Source organism: Arachis ipaensis, chromosome B3 (genome assembly GCF_059453495.1).
Source record: "Arachis ipaensis isolate K30076 ecotype BB chromosome B3, ASM5945349v1, whole genome shotgun sequence".
NCBI classification, from domain to species: Eukaryota; Viridiplantae; Streptophyta; class Magnoliopsida; order Fabales; family Fabaceae; genus Arachis; species Arachis ipaensis.
The window spans coordinates 27811160-27823366 of NC_142438.1; the positions used below are offsets into that span (position 1 = coordinate 27811160).

Below are 12207 nucleotides of genomic sequence, written 5' to 3' on the forward strand. Positions count from 1 at the left end.
AAGGGTGGCAAAAAAACAAACCAACTCTGATAAGGAGTAAGTTTCTCAAATCATATTTTCTTTTACTTTATTGATGCTTTCGTTTTAGGTTCCTTCATACTTATTTTGTGAACTTTCATATCTGAACAAGTAAAAGACAGCGCTGCAGAAAGAAGAAGGCAAGCTTTGGAGACAATAAGAGAAAAAGAGATCAAATAAAAGAAATGATGGAGCTCAAACAGCAAATGTTGCTCTGGATCAGTTTGACTCGACGGAGGCATAAAATGATTTCTCTGAGACGTAAGATTCAGCTTCTTATACCGAGTTATTTTTCTTTCTTTTCTATCTATTGCTAGAACCTTTTCTAATTCCTCTAGATTCAATTACTAATATTTATTTATCTTGCTTAGACTACCGACTGTAAATCTTGATAGCGAACCTTTCTTGCAGACTCAGGCAAGCTCCACACTGTCTGTAAATGCCCCAAACAATACCAGGTAAATTGGTTCATTGCACTCTTTACTTTCGGTTCGATGGTTTCCAAAAATGAATTTCATGTGTTTCTACCCTAAACCTTAAACCATAAACCCTAAACCCTAAACCATGAACACTAAACCAGAAACCCTAAATCCTAAATCCTAAATCCTGAACCCTGAACCATGAACCCTAAACCCTAAACCCTGAACCCATAAACCCTAAACCCCTAAAACCTTAAAATCCTAAAACCTTAAAACCATAAACCCTAAAATCCTAAATCCTAAGCCCTAAACCCTAATCCCTAAACCCTAAACTTTAAACTCTAAACCATGAACTCTAAATCCTAAACCCTAAACACCAAACCCTAAACCATAAACTCTGAACCTTGAACCCTGAACCCATAAACCCAAAACCCAAAAACCCTAAACCAAAACCCTAAACCCTAACCCGTAACCCCTAAAATCCTAAACTCTAACCCCATAAACCCTAAACTGTAAGAACCGGCATAACTGTTTTAATAAAATAATAATTTTTAAGTACCCAGAGTAGATTCAAAATTTAGAAGTTTTAATTTGAAAATAGAAAGGTGAAATTTGATTTCGATGAACTTTTCTGAGTTGGAAAATGTATCTTTTTCGAAAAGTTTTTGTAAAAATGCATACTGGTGCATAAGCTGGCAGTATCAGCTCTAGTCTTTCCAGTACCACATATTTTAGAAAATAATATTTTGAAAATTGATTTATTGTGTTGAAAGGATACAAATAATTTAGAATAAAAAACCGGACGTTAATCTTACAGGTTTTGGCCCAAAGTGGGCCAAACGGACCTAAAACACTAACGGGTTGGACCGGGTCCAAATTGGGCCCAAGGTCTAACATATATACTCATTAAATGAGCTTTGAGCTCATTTTCCAGCCCAAACGGAGAGAGAGGCGCGGTTTGAGAGAAGAGAGGAGAAGAGGTGATGTTACTATTCACATCCACCTTCCAAGAGCCATAACTTGAGCTACGGAACACTGATTGATGAGCCGTTTGCAGCCACTCAAAGCTATCGTCGAGCTCTTCAATTATAACTAAGAAAATCTGGTAAAAACTCGAAGCTTACATCCCAGTTTTCGACCCTAACTTTCTGTGTTTTTGGGATTTGGTTTTTGAGTAAGTTTTGTGGTTTTGCTTGTTTAGGTGACCTCTAGTAGTGGGTAATTGTCGGACTTTGCTCCAATCACTGTTGGATAAGGTAAGGAACCTCTATATCCTTGTGGTTTAGTATAGTGTGAGCTTTAGTCGTTGATGCATGGTTATGTTGTATGTATGAAGCTTGTTTTTGGAGTTGGTTGTGGCTTTTGGCTTGGCTTTGGTGGTTTGGAGCTTGAGGGAAGCTTGTTGGAGCCAAGCTTTTGGTGTTTGCGCATATTGGGAATCGGCCAAGGTATGGTTTCAGTTTTCTTTATGTAATATGTAATGTTTCTGGACACTTAGGCTAGTTGACCCTAAGATAGGATTGAATGATATTGGCGTATGAATAATTATATGTGAAGTGATGTTAATTGTTGGTTGTATTAGATTATTCTGGTGGTTGATGATTGTTGGGTATTATTGGTGTTGATGAGTATTGATGGTAATTAGTTATATTGATGAATAATGGGGATTATGAGAATTTAAGATAATAAGTTAATGTAAAATGTTTGTGATGGTTTGGAATGAAGGATATTGATGATTATGATGTGTGATGATATAGGTTGATGATGATTTTGGATTTTGAATCTTGTGGTTGATATTATGTTAAGGTTGGTGGATTATTGATGGTGTGTAAGGTTGGTGTTGGGTGACTTTTATGATAATGATGGGTGGTAAGTGATAGATCTATGTATAAGAAATTATTAATGTGTAATATTGTTGTGTAATATTTGAGAGCTTAATGATTTGATTGATGAATTGGGTATGGAAATAATGAAAATGTGAATTTTAGATTGTGGAATGAATTGGAGGATATGTGAATGTGATATAGGTACATTAGGATTGTTTTGAATATGGAATAAGTAATTTTGGATGAGAGTTGGTTAAAATTGAGGTTTTGAGACTTTGGTAAAAACGGATTTTTGGTGAACTTTTATGGATCATAACTTGAGCCTCAGTTTCCAAAATTTGTTAAAAATTGCTTTAAATTAAAGTTCATGGAAAAATCTTTAAATTGATATAAAGTTTGCAAAATTTGGATTTTTGTAGGGGGAGTTATGATCATTAAATGTTGGTATCAAAATCTGAATTCTGTACGTGCTGCAGAGTTTGTGATTTTTGATTTGTGTGCGTACGCACAGCCTTGTGCGCACGCACACCCCTATGAGTTTTTGAACCTGTGCACACGCACACATAGGGGAAGGCTTACTGATGGGAGCGCTAGCACGCCCTGTGCGCACACATAACCAACGAAGTTTTGCAAGCTGTGCGCACTCACAGCCCTGTGCGCACGCACACCCCTGTGCGTATGCACATGCCCTGTTTTCCAACTAAACTTTGTTTTTAACTCTTTAACCTTCCTAACAAGCTTGTGAACTTCTGTGACACCTATTTAAGACTTTTTGGCTTATTTTGGATGTTAACCATAGAGAAGGTCTTGGGTGGAATTAGTTGGGTATTACCTTGAAAAGTTAGAGAACGGAGGTTTAGGTTTCTGGTGTATTGGGGATGAGTTTGGTTGAGAGAGAAGGAAGAGTAGTGAATTTGGTGATTACTGACAATGAATTGAGAAACTGATACATTAACGAGTTCAGAATGGAATTAAAAACTGACGATGGTTATTATGAGCTTGATGGATGTTGGATGTGGATAGTGTGCCAGGCACTATATCCTTGGAATGTTGAGAAATGATAATTGAAAGTAAATTGAGATGAGAAATGGTGATGACTAGTGATGCTTTGAGGTCGTTGGACTTGTTGGATATGGAAAGTGTGCCAGGCACTATATCCTTGGAATGTTGAGAATTGATAATTAAAAGTGATCTTTGAGAATGAGATTGTGATTATGATATGCATTGTTCTCCGTCGTAGGTGCTGTGGCAGTCTCCCGCCTACGTTCGGATCTGAGGCTTGAAACTGGGCTTCTCACTCATATTTATTGCTCAAGAGGACGATGGTAGGGCACTCTCCCTCGGAACGTTTCCCCTCTGAAAGGAGAAGGTGGTAGGGCACTCATCCCTCGGAATCATTTCTCCTAAGCATGGATTTCTCTCTGGTTGCAAGGTGGTAGGGCACTAACCCACGAAATCATGCGACATCTAGAGGAAGGTGGTAGGGCACTCTCCCTCAGAATGTTTCCCTCTGAAATGAGAAGGTGGTAGGGCACTTATCCCTCGAAATTGTTCCTCCAGAGTATGCGCAACAGAGAGACTAATCCGGGAGTTGTCGTCCAGATTTTCTATCGAGTTTGGCACAATAACCGACATGTGATATCATAGCCAATAGGACAGACATTCATCTTATGCATCTTCTATATGCCTGCTTGCTTTCATTACTTGAGTTTGCCTAATTGTATAAAATGCCTACTTGCTTCTTGAATTACTTGTTATATATGAATACTATCTGTGTTTTACTTGCTTGCATTATCTGTGATTATTTGGTGCTGAGGAGGTTAGGTAGGTGGTGGCGATGGGATCGCACAGAGGTTAGGTTGGTGAAGGCTGTGGGATACATCGGTGTGATTAGTATTAGTTAGAAATCCCCTAAGTTTAGATAACCCTGGTTATGGTTTAAGTTCTTTATTTATTTATTTTATTCTAAGCATGAATATCCGTATGCGATGTGAAGTTCTAGGATTGCCTTCGCCATCCCGGAGCCTTACATCTTACATTATTGGCCACTGTTACCATATTGAGAACCTCCGGTTCTCATTCCATACTTTGTTGTTATTTTTCAGATGCAGGTCGTAATTCACCTCGGTGAAATTGCAGATATGGTGGCAGAGTGGAGTATGATTTCCTCTTGGTTTATTTCTGTTTTAATTTGTTGTAGTACTTTCTCTCACCCTTTTTGTTTTAGTCTTCATGGCCTTAGAGGCTTACTTGAGAGATAAGTTGTATAAGCTGTTTTAATTCCAAAAACTCTGTATATTTTTTTATTTGTAACTAGTCGACTTAAACTCCGCAAGATGCTACTAGTTCCCTATGATTGTTATACTCTTATATCTATATATGTTCTATTCTCTTGCATATATATCTTGTATCTTATGAGTTAGCTTCGTGTGAAAGTTTCGCGCTATGGTAATTCTATTTTTGAGCTAAATTCTTCATCGAGCTTCTAGAATACATTATTTCCTTCTATATAAATATATGTAAGCCTTAGAATTGTCGTAACCTTTGATTAACCTTTGATTTACGGATAGAGGTAAGGCTTAGGGTAATTAGGGTTTTACATTTAGTGGTATCAGAGCGGTTCGTCTTCGTGAGCCTGATGGATGGATTGATTGTGCTTCGTTGCACTCTCTAGGTCATTTTTCTTTCATGCTATTTAGGTTATCTGCTTGGTATGCATAGCATGCTTGTTTGTGAGTGCCTTTGGGGATAATCGAAGCACTGAAGTTGAGATATTGAGACTGATCACCTTGATATCGATTGTTTGGTGTGAAAAAAAACCCGAATAGCAGCTCACAGATGAGGTCAATCACGTTAACAGAGAGATAGTGAGAATGATTAACCTAGCCTATGCATTACGAGCTCAGCATGTTCCGAAAAAGTCTGTTTGTGGATTATGCAGAATATCAGTTGATTGGTGAGGCTCAACACTGGTGGTAGGAGAAGTACCGACGGATACTTTTGCGGTTTTTAATTATAATTTTCAATTTCTAATTGGTATGGTTTTGAGTTATGTTGAAAAAGTTTTAATGCTTAGAATAATTTTGAAAAATTTGTTTGAAACTGTTGGTTTAAATGATTTGGTTTTAAAAGTAAGTCAGAATTTTTGATTTAATGATATGAATTGGAAGGAAAGTGAAATCTATGGTTTTGCTAAATTGTGAATTTGGTTTCAAGCTTAACTTAACAAAAGGGACTCACGTTGCAAGGTTTTGATTTAAGAATAAATAATTTTTTAGCCTTTTTAAAAAAAGTTTTGACGTTGAAAGGATTTAGATTGAACTTGTTTCGGAAACTTTGCAAAATGTTACAAAAATTGGTATTTCTTGATTACGATAATCAGAGTGACACAGCGGAAGGCGAGAGGGAACATCGACACAGTAGAACGCTTTGATGGGGATATGTCGCGTGATTCAAATTTTTTAGGGCGAAAATTTTATTAGGAGGGGAGAATGTAAGAACCGGCATAACCGTTTTAATAAAATAATAATTTTTAAGTTCCCGAAGTAGATTCAAATTTAGAAGTTTTAATTTGAAAATAGAAAGGTGAAATTTGATTTCGATGAATTTTTCTGAGTTGGAAAATGTATCCTTTTCGAAAAGTTTTTGTAAAAATGCGTATTGGCGCTTAAGCTGACAGTACCACCTCTAGTCTGTCCAGTATCGTGTATTTTGGAAAATAAGATTTTGAAAATTGATTTATTATTTTGAAAGGATAAAAATAATTTAGAATAAAAAACCGGATGCTAATCTTACAGGTTTTGGCCCAAAGTAGGCCAAACGAACCTAAAACGCTAACGGGTTGGACCGGACCCAAATCGGGCCTAAGGCCCAACATATATATACTCATTAAATGAGCTTTGAGCTCATTTTCCAGCCCAGAGGGTGAGAGAGGCGCGGTTTGAGAGAAGAGAGGAGAAGAGGTGATGTTACTATTCACATCCACCTTCCGGGAACCATAACTTGAGTTACGGAACTCCGATTGACGAGCCGTTTGTGGCCACGTGAAGCTCTCTTTAAGCTCTTCAATTATATCTAAGAAAATCTAGTAAGACCTCGAAGCTCACATCCCAGTTTCCTGCCCTAACTTTCTGCATTTTTTGGGTTTGGTTTTTGAGTAAGTTTTGTGGTTTTGCTTGTTTAGGTGACCTCTAGTAATGGGTAATTGTCAGGCTTTGCCCTAATCACCGTTGGATAAGGTAAGGAACCTCTATATCCTTATGGTTTAGTGTAGTGTGAGCTTTAGTCGTTGATGCATGGTTATGTTGTATGTATGGAGCTTGTTTTTGGAGTTGGTTGTGGCTTTTGGCTTGGCTTTGGTGGTTTGGAGCTTGAGGGAAGCTTGTTGGAGCCAAGCTTTTGATGTTTGTGCATATTGGGAATTGGCCAAGGTATGATTTCGGTTTTCTTTATGTAATATGTAATGTTTCTGGACACTTAGGCTAGTTGACCTAAGATAGGATTGAATGATATTGGTGTATGAATAATTATATGTAAAGTGATGTTAATTGTTGGTTGTATTGGATTATTGTGGTTGATGATGATTGTTGGAAATTATTGGTGTTGATGAGTATTGATGATGAATAGTTATATTGATGAATAATGAGGAGAATTTAAGGTAATAGGTTAATGTAAAATGTTTGTGATGGTTTGGAATGAAGGATATTGATGATTATGATGTGTGATGATATAGGTTGATGATGATTTTGGATTTTGAATCTTATGGTTGATGTTGTGTTAAGGTTGGTGGATTATTGATGGTGTGTAAGGTTGGTGTTGGGTGACTTTTATGATAATGATGGGTAGTAAGTGATGGATCTATGTATAAGAAATTATTGATGCGTAATGTTGTTGTGTAATATTTGAGAGTTTAATGATTTGATTGATGAATTGGGTATGGAAATGATAAAAATATGAATTTTAGATTGTGGAATGAATTGGAGGATATGTTAATGTGATATAGGTACATTATGATTGTTTTGAATATGGAATAAGTAATTTTGGATGAGAGTTGGTTAAAATTGAGGTTTTGAGACTTTGGTAAAAACGGATTTTTGGTGAACTTTGACGGATCATAACTTGAGCCTCAATTTTGAAAATTTGTTAAAAATTGCTTTAAATTAAAGTTCATGGAAAAATCTTTAAATTGATATAAAGTTTGCAAATTTGGATTTTTGTAGAGGGAGTTATGATCATTCAAAGTTTGGTGTCAAAATCTGAATTATGTGCGTGCTGCAAAATTTGTGATTTCTTGTTTGTGTGCGCACGCACAGCCTTGTGCGCATGCACACCTGATAAACTACTATTTTATGGTTTATCTTGTGTTTAATTGAGTGGTTTCACCAAGTCTTCACCCACTTATTCATACTAATTGCATGATTTTACTTTTTCCTTTCTAGTATTGTTTTATGGTTGAAAACTTGCTTTCCAAAGATCTTTTATTTATATATTTTAATTCTCGCTTATACCATTCGATGCCGTGATCCGTGTGTTAAGTGTTCTAGGCTTCATAGGGCAGGAATGGCTAAGAGAATGGAGAGGAAGCTTGCAAAAATGGAAGGAACACAAGAAACTAAGGAGATGACCAGCGAACACTGAGGCGCGCGCATGGCTCACACGAACGCGCGGAATGGAGAAAATCGCAGCGACGCGAACGCGTGCCTGACGCGTATGCGTGGATAGGAATCTGCACAAATGACGCGAACGCGTGAACGACGTGCTCGCGTGACAAGGAAAATCGCTGAATGACGCGAACGCATGGATGACGCGTACGTGTGACCTGCGCGATCTGCATAATTAACAAAAAATGCTGGGGGCGATTTTGGGCCGCGTTTTAACCCAATTTTTGGCCCAGAAACACAGAATAAAGCCAGGGAACATGCAGAGACTCAAAACGCATCAACACACATTAAGATACATTCACATTAGGATAGTTTTTAGGTTTTACATTCATAGTTAATTAGTTTTATGCTTTTGGATATTGAAGAAGTCATTCCCTCCGTTGAAGATATTATTCTAGTTTGTTTACTCTGTCCCTTACTCTTCCTTATCCTTATTTACTTTATTTAAGAGTTACAATTGGATTATTTTCATGAATTATTAGTGCAGAGAATTACTTTTCCTTTTAATTAATTTTAAATCCTTATTTTATTTAAATTCATCATGTCTTCTTATATTTTTATGAGCGTTTTATTCATGTCAATGGAGTAGATTCCATACTTGACATGGGGGTTGATTAAAAGGAGTACACTTGAGTTGGAAGGCTTACGTGTTGATTAATCTGTACATTGTTGGCTAGTTCTGTACTTACTAACGCTAGACCTTCCTAAGGGAGAGGACTAGGATTTGCGAATAAAGGTTAGCTTAATCACTTGACTTTCCTTTATTTAGTAAGGGTTAACTAAGTGAAAGCAACAACCTCTTTAATACTACACCTAAGAGATCCCAACAAGGATAGAAGTTCCAATTAATTCTTAGTTTGTTTTTATTGCCTCAATTTACAATTATTTGATTGCTCATTATTCAACTCTCAAAACTCTCGGAAAATTCCTAATTAATAAAATAGCATACTTTCTCGCAACTCGTTGGGAGACGACCTGGGATTTATACTCCTAGTATTTTTATTCTTAATTAATTGTTGTGACACCTTTTTAAATTGGTGAGGTGGATTTTAGCTGGTTAAGGGCTATACTTGCAACGCTGCTCTCTTATTTCAAAATCTCTTAATTGGCCTAACTTCTTCCACGCACCAGTTTTTGGCGTCGTTGCCAGGGAGTTGCAATTGTGTGCTAAATTATTAATTAGTGTACATATTTTTATTTTATTTGCATATTTTATTTTTATTTTACCATGAGCTATATATTTCCTTCATTGAATGACGCATTCATTGCCTGATCCGAGCTTAGCCGTGTTTGATCCTGAAATTGAAAGAACTATTTCACGTATTAGGCAAGCTCGACGTCGGTTAGCCTCTGAGGGTGGTGAAGTGATTGTTATTGATTCACTAGTCTCATCTGAGGGCAAATCTGAACCGCCATCTGAAAGCGAAACAAGCTCATTTACTACTGATTCAGTTGATTCACGTGCAGATAGAATGGCAGAACCCAGGAGGATTACTCTCCAGGAAGTTGGAGCCCCAGATTTTACAATGCAGCCGTATCAAGTGCATCATCCAACTCTGGCTGTAGATTTTAAACTGAAGACTGCACTAATCAACTTAATGCCCAATTTTCATGGCTTACCTGCTCAGGAGCCCATTAAGCACCTCAGGAATTTTCAGACAGCCTGTTCTACTGTTAGGCGTCAGGGTGCGAATGAAACTTCTATTCTATTAACAGCCTTCCCGTTTTCTCTTGAGGGTAAGGCAAGGGAGTGGTACTACTCCCAACCTGAAGCGACAGTTACCAACTGGGATACACTCAGGAGAGAATTTTTGGAGAAATACTTTCCAGCTGAAGTTACAGATAGATTGAGAAAAGAGATCTCATGTATTATTCAAGGAGAATCCGAAACTCTCTGTGAGTACTGGGAGCATTTTAAGAATCTTCTAGATGCATGCCCCATCACATGATTGACAAGCTAGTGTTAATCAGCTATTACTCAAGGCATGAAGCCTCGGGATAAAACTACACTAGATGGTGCTAGTAATGGTTCTCTGAAGAAGTACAAGACTGCAGATAAAGCATGGCAACTGATCAGCGACTTAGCTGAATCTGCTAGGAATCACAGGCACAGGAGCACCCATTCAAAAGCTGTTGTAGAAGTTTTCTCTAGGACTGAGACTACTGCTCTTACACAGAGTATATGTGAGATGACCAACCTACTGAAACAATTACAATTGAATTAACAACAACAAGCTCAGCCTTCCCCACCACAGCAAAGCCAATAATTACTACCCCAAAGAGTATGCGGAATCTGTGCTGACTATAGTCATTATACTGATGAATGCCCGTAGCTCCAACAAGAAGATAACACTGTGGCAGCTACTCATAACTTCTATGACCGCCCAAATCAAGGATACAATCAACAAGGCGGCAACTACAACCAAGGTGGGAAGTATAACCAAGGATGGCAGGACAACTCCAACCATGGCTGGAGGGAAAATTATAACAGAGGAGGCAGAGACAATCAAGGAAACCAGAGGTGGAATAATAACAACAGACAGCAGAATCAAAACCAACTCTACAGAGCTCCTCACTTAAGACAATCACAAGGACCCCAGCAAAACCAACAACAAGTACCACAAATCACTTATCCCACTTCCTCATCAAACGACGAGATGCTTCGTTCCCTTTGCACAAGGACAACAAGACATGCAGACTACACTAAACTCTACTCTAAATGGTCTGAATGCCACTTTACAAGCTCTCACCGCCCAGATAGATTCATTACCTACTTCTACAAACCAACCTTTAAACTCCAGTGGAATTCATTCTCAACCCTTACCTAACCCCAAGGGTGGCATCAATGCTATCACTTTGAGGTCCGGAACCACACTGCCAGAGAGGAACCATGAGGAGCCAAGCCCAATAGAACACGCCTCAGCTGAGGATGTGATAGAAGTAGAAGATGCTGAAATAGAAGATGCTGAAGAGGAAGTACAACACAAGGTTGAGAAAGAAGTAGCTCAACAAATGAATGACGCACTAAAGGATACTGAAGAAACAAGTGACGCCATTCCTATCCTATTTCCACACCTTGCAAGGAAGTCCAGAAAGCAGATGGAACTTGATCCCAAAATGGTAGAAATTTTCAAAAAGGTTGAGGTAACTGAACGAACTGGATTTCTGCCGGTAAAGAATTTTATAAGAATAATCGTGTTGTTAGTATAGTTTCTAAACCAGCGGAGAATCCTTCCGTACAAAAGTTTTGGTTGTCACTTAAGCACACCCAATAAAATTTATAACCGAAGTATTTAAACCTCGGGTCTTCTTCTCAAGGAATTGCAGGGAGGTATGATTTATTATTGGTTATGAAATTGTATATTTTTAGGTTTTTGAAATAAGGAGCAAGTAATTTAAATGGCAAGGAAAAATAAATTAATGATTATAAAGAAAACTCTTGGCAAGGTATGAGAACTGGAAATCCTATCCTAATTATCCTTATCAGGTGTGATGAGAATTGTTATTGCTCCCACTTAGTTAACCCTTACTAAATAAAGGAAAGTCAAGTGGACTAATTAATTTGATCCTCAAGTCTTAGACAACTCCTATGGAAAGACTAACTTAGAGAGATCCAAATCAATCAGCAATCCCAATTTTCAATCAACTGTTGAGTCTGATAACTCAAGTGTTACCAATTACTTAACCAAAACCAAAAGGGAGAAAAATCTAAATTATTTATATCATGAATAAAAGAAAGCAATCCTAAATCTGAAATACCTCAAATTGCATTTAAACATAAATTCAAATCTAACATGGGAAGGTTCATAAATAAAATTGGGAAAGTAAATAAACTAAGTGATAAAGTAAATAAAAGTAGAAGAGAAATTAAATTAAAGAACATTGAACCTGGTATGAAGAAATAACCATAAAATAAGAGAAATCCTAATTCCTAAAACCTAAGAGAGAGGAGAGATCATCTCTCTCTCTAAAAACTACATCTAAAACCTAAAATTGTGTATATCTCTATTGTTATTATTAATTTCCCCATTCTCTGGCTTATATTCTGTGTTTCTAGCTTAGATTTGGGCCGAAAAAGGGTCCAGAAATCGCTGGGGGCGACTTCTGCAATTTACTACACGTGGCGTCCTTCACGCGTGCGCGTGGGTCACGCGTTGGCGTGGTTTGGAGTTTTTTTCTTGTCACGCGTACGCGTCAGTCACGCGTTCGCGTCATTTGTGTTCTGCTCTAGGCACGCGTCTGCGTCGTCCACGCGTACGCGTCACTACCATTTTGCGCTAGGCA

The 12207-nt window shown here is 37.7% G+C and overlaps 1 non-coding gene across 1 annotated transcript; it reads right to left on the reverse strand.

The window, feature by feature from the left end:
* Positions 1-9767: 9767 nt before the first annotated feature.
* On the reverse strand, positions 9768-9870 carry LOC148570138 (small nucleolar RNA R71). Its single transcript, XR_015907813.1, has one exon. It is a non-coding gene; the product is annotated as a small nucleolar RNA R71 (small nucleolar RNA).
* Between the last annotated feature and the right edge of the window lie 2337 nt (positions 9871-12207).